This window comes from Zea mays, chromosome 9, assembly GCF_902167145.1.
Source record: "Zea mays cultivar B73 chromosome 9, Zm-B73-REFERENCE-NAM-5.0, whole genome shotgun sequence".
Classification (NCBI taxonomy): Eukaryota; Viridiplantae; Streptophyta; class Magnoliopsida; order Poales; family Poaceae; genus Zea; species Zea mays.
Window position 1 is genome coordinate 18,222,067 of NC_050104.1, and position 5,394 is coordinate 18,227,460.

Consider the following 5,394-nt stretch of genomic DNA (forward strand, 5'->3'; position numbering starts at 1 on the left):
AGACCTCAAAGGAGTCAAACCACTCCTCTGAGGCCTTGGGGGCTACACCCGACGGGTGCGCTTGCGCGCACCCACCGAAACAAAATGCAACCGAGAAGGGCCGGTCCCCTCGCAAAAATCCGGCAGAACCTCCAAGCGAGTGCCCACACTCCCTTTGAAGCTCGGGGGCTACTGTCAGGTACCGTAATTACGGGTACCCCCAGTACTCCTAAACACGGCCGAAAAACATCTTCAGAACAAACCATACACGGCTGATAAAGCGTGGTTCAAGTCAGGGCCTCGTCTGTCGAGGGACACGGCCTCATCCGAGCCCAGCCTCAGGCGGGAACAGTAGTCTCGGACGGATTCACGTCTCGCCTGAGGGTCCCCTCAGTCAGCAGACACACCCTCGGCTCGCCCAAGGCCCAGCTTGGGCAGACTTTATCGAGCAGCGACCTTGGCCAAATCGCCTTACCAGCCGACCGTATCGCATGCGCATTTAATGCGGGAATCGTCTGACACCTTATCCTGACACGCGTGCCTCAGTCGGCAAGGACGAAGTGACCGCAGTCACTTCGCCCCTTTACTGACCGATCTGACAGGAAAACAGTGATGTTCGCCCTGCTCCGGCTACTGTGCCAACCACCAGGGTAAAACTGAGTCGCGATCTCCCACGAGTCTAGCCTCGGGCGCAACAGGGAGCTCTGCCTCGCCCGACCTCAGGCCTCAGCCTCGGAAGGAGTCACATCCTTGCCCGAGCCTAGCCTCGACCTCGGAAGAAGATCTCCGCCTCGCCCGACCCCAGGCCTCGGCCTCGGCCTTAGGAAGAGACACAACCTCGCCTGAGCCCAGCCTCGGCCTCAGGAGAAGTCTCCGCCTCGCCCGACCTGGGCCTCGGACCGACTACGCTATAGGGGATACATCATTACCCTACTCCTAGCTAGCTGCCCCAGGCTATGAAGGAACAAGACCGGTGTCCCATCTAAGGTTACTCCGGTAACAGGTAATGATGGTTCCCTGTGTGCGCCCATGACGTCGCATTGCTCTCAACCTCCTATGGAAGCAAGATAACGTCAGCAGGATCCATGCCACGCCGACAGCTGTGCTTCTACAGGGCTCAAGGCACTTCTCCGACGGCCACGCTAGCTCGCCGCTACACCCCATTGTACAGCTGGGCATCTCCTTGTATCTATAAAAGGGGATGTCCAGGGCCTTCCTAAGGCACGTGGTGGAACACACAACACACCACGCGAAGTCGCGGATAGACGTGGCAACACCGCCAACGTTGGTCGGCGTCCTCTCGCTCTCGCTCTCGCCCTCGCTGTCTCGTGACACTTGTAACCCCTACTACGAGCACCCCGGTGTAAGATAACACAAGCCACATTTCCCTCTTGTGTTCCATCTTGCATCAACCCATCTGGGCAGGGACACGCAGCAACAAATTCACTGGTTGGCTGATGGACCTCGCGGGTCCGAAACGCCGACAGATACTTCTGATGAAGTATCAAAATATGATTTACAAAAATGCTTAGCCCTGCTTAGATCTTGTGGATACAGGTTGTCTTTTGCAATAATGCCTAGCTCAAGGGTTATCCTGAGGAAGGATGGCTTCTACCTGCAAGAATATTTTCATCGGGAGCATGGTGGGATCTTACTGCAAAGTTCCCTATAATGCTCTTTTCATCCTAAGGAACACAAACAATCCTAAGGATGGAAGTACTTAAATCGGGACTTGGGCTAGGAACAGGTGATGTTCTACCCAGGTTAGTTAAGGATTGGATGTGTATGTAGGCATGTTGATCAAGGACTATCTTAACTAGCCACATGCCCTGGAAATGGGACAGGGTAAGCTTGAACCCGGCTATTCCATACATAAAAAGACAATCGTGCACTGGGAGTGGAGAGATGGCGAGAGTGGCACGTACCCTCCTGGCAACGGACCGCCTAAAAGGGGTGGTGTGCTCTCGGGTGGCGCGGACCTGTTCATGCAGTGGAGGATTCGTGGAAATGGTAGACATATGCAAGAGTTACGAGAAACATATGTCGTGTGGTTAGAGATCCTCAGCTGAGTAAATCGATTCGGATCGCTGTTATATCCCTGGAGAGTGGAGACTTGATCTCCGACCTACAACCTAAGTCAGGACGTGAACCTCATGAATAAAAATGATGTTGTATTGATGAGATGGTGAAATTAGACTAGATGCAAACAAGGTCTATTAATACTTAATCTAGCATTAAAATGTTGAAAGTAAGGACTCACTTTAGTAAGCTATTTCTGCAAAAGTATCTAAGTTGATTCTTGCTAAAGCCTCTCCTTGATTCCCTAATCCAGCATATCCTTGAGAGTCTTTTACTTTGTCGGGTAAGTCTTGCGAAAGTACACTTCATACTCAGGGCTTTGTCCCATGTTGTTTTAGGTGAAGAAGCGACAAACTTTTGTTGCTTCTGTTCAAAGGTGGTACCCAAAGAGGAGAACCAAGACTAGAGCTGCGGGAGGGAAGGCCCTCCGTTAAAGCTTTTTACTGTCTATTTGGGGAGAAGTTTTTGCCCCCCATGGTATGTATAATAATACTCAACACTCATATAGTATGTTCTGGTCTGTAAATATTTAACATTATCTTACTTTTCAATAAAAGTAAATTATTGTAAATGCTTCTGCATTTCTGTATCTCCGATGAATTGTAATGTCTGCGTGACGGGTGAAACGCTCTTGGGAAAGGTAAAGAAGTTCAGATACCGAACTTGTCAAGTGGTCAGGTGCACCTGCAGGGTTGTCTGAGGTCCGTTGGACAAGGACAACTGTAGGTGGGCCTAATTACTTGGGAGGTTCCGTCATAATCCGAACCCCATCCAAGGGACCCAGCACGCTATTTGGGAGTCCTGGACCGTATTCGGGGGTCCGGGTTGTGCGTACAGGGTTCCGGTGCTTCCTCGTGGAGGTCCGGTCCAACTGATTGCATTCTGGGATATATCATCTTTTTCTGGTCACGTGGCGCCCCTTGAGCCGTCCACGTGGTGGGGTCGGGTGCTGTTCGCCGCGCGGCTAGAGATCGCCGCACGGGCACCGTGTTCATACCTCAGTAAGGGGTACCCCTGATTCAGGGTACCGATAGTGGCCCCCAAGCCCACCTCAGGGGAGGATACGAGCCTGCAGGTGGGGCCAAAGTTTGGCTAGTGATTGGCTCGTTGCTTCTGTGCGCCCGTTGGTGCAATTACTGTCGGTCCGCCATTGGTCACGTTGACTGCCACGCCTGTCCCCGCAGCTGACTGACCCGTGACCTCCGCACTGAATGGCTTTGTTGGGCCATGCGCGGGGTGCCTCGAGACGCTGCACGCATTTTTGAAAATTTAACTTCTTCGTCTTCTGCGGTGGCTTCGTGGAGGCGCGGTACTGGAGTGAGTGGTGGTTCGACTTTTCTGTACCCAGGAACTGGCACCCAAGGAGGATAACTCGTGGGCCCAGGCCCCCGTGCCAGAGACTAGGCTGTCGGTTTCGGCGGGGGCGAAGAGGCGCTCCACCGCAGGCGATGGTGCGCTCTTCACGCGTCGGTTCACCTTCTCCGCACACAGAAACCGGCGGGCCAGGTGCATGCATGTGGGCCTAGGCCCTCATGCCGGAGGTTGGTCCGTTGGTTGTGGCAAAGCCGAGGGGGCGCACTATCGTGGAGCGGTAGCACACTCCTTGTGCAACGGTTCGCCTTCTTGACCGTTGGACGCAGCAAAGATGAAGGGGTGCACTACCGCGGAGCGGTGGCATGCTCCTTGTGCGGCGGTTCACCTTCTTCGCACTTCGGGCCAGCTGTATGACATGTGAGGCATGGCCCCCATGTCATAGGATGGGAACCCTAGTGCGCATCGGGGGAGACTTTGCCCGTGACGCTTCGGGGGGCGAGCGGGGAAATCTGCCTTTAAAAAGGGGTTCATCCCTCAAGTAGTAGCCATGCCTTGCTTCTCTCCCACTCGCGGTGCCCTTTCGCCTTCGAGCTCTCTGCGTCCCTTTGCCTTCAAGGTTTCTGCTTTGTGTCGCCATAGTTTACCATGGCCTTGTAACTTCATCTCGAGCATGCCCAGACTAAGTGGGTGCTCGACATGGTGTGCCGCCTACTTGGACGGGATGCGCTGGCGTTCGGCGGAAAAATTTGCGCCAGCGCCATCCTCCCCGGTGAACTTGTCGCCAGAGAGTTCATGCCTTTTGTCCTCCCCAGCGGGTTGGTGCTGTCGGTCTTGTCTCTCCTCTACTGGAGGTGTGTGGCCTTGTGGGAGCAGCGCTCTTCCATCGATGCTTGGCTTCAAGGATGTTCATCAGCCTTGCGATGGTGGAGAGCGAGCTGAGCCGCGGCTCCGCCTCCCACATGGGTTGGTGACCTACCTCTTCCTCCAGCATTCGGAGGAAAAGGATGATCACTAGCCTTGTGAAGGAGGCAAACTTCGGCTATGCGGTCTCGGCCAGACCGCAAGCACCGCCTTCTGCCGTGCCCCTAGCTCCATGGTTTGGATGGTCTTGTCCTCACCCCCATAGGGGGGCGGGGGCGAGGGCCTCTTCGCCATGGCGCATGTGCTGAGGTGGCCACCGTCGCTAGCAAGCCGCCGGTGCAGAGGTGGTTGCCTCCGCTGGTGAGCCGCTCGGAGCAGAGGTGGCCGCCGCCGTTGGCGAGCCGCCGGTGCAGAAATGGTTGCCTCCGCTGGCGAGTCGTCGGTGCAGAGGTGGTCGCCGCCACTGGTGAGGATGCCCGGTGCCGAGGTGGTCGTCGCCACTGGCGAGCCGCTCGGAGCTAACCCACGCGACCCTACTGGTGTGGAGGTAGTTCATACCTGTAGAGTAGAGATGGAGCTAGGACTTCGCTTGAAGCCGGATGTAATACTTTTACTTTTTGTAAGGTGCTTTTGAGTACTATTTATCAAGCAGTATTAGCACTTATCTGTGTACCACATGTCCCTGTTGTGTGTGGTGTAATCGATTCCTCCTTGGTACCTGGCCCCCCTGGGATGTAGGCTCGATTTGTCGAGGTTGCAGACCAGCATACCTAAGAAAGAGTTGGCAATGGCCCCCAGGAGGTAGCCTTGATTGGGACCTGGGCCTGCACACGGCTTTGGCTAGGGAGCATTAGTAGTACACCCACAGGACCCGCCATCTGACACTAGCCATCCTTTGATACATGCTCGGGACCTGCAGGGTCTAGTCTGGGAAGCCAAGTTGTGCGTCCGGACCCCTGGATGGTGGTTCTAGATTCTAGGACACCCGTCGCAGAGTGGTGGAGCGTGCAGGCCCACAGTACGGAACCAGGCTGAGCGGCTACACGGCTCTGGACCACCCCAAGAGACAAGTGTCCATTCTCTAGTTCCGGACCCTAGGTTGCCGGACCCACAGGACTTATAACTCCAAATACTAGGGTACCCATCATGGAGTGGTGGAGT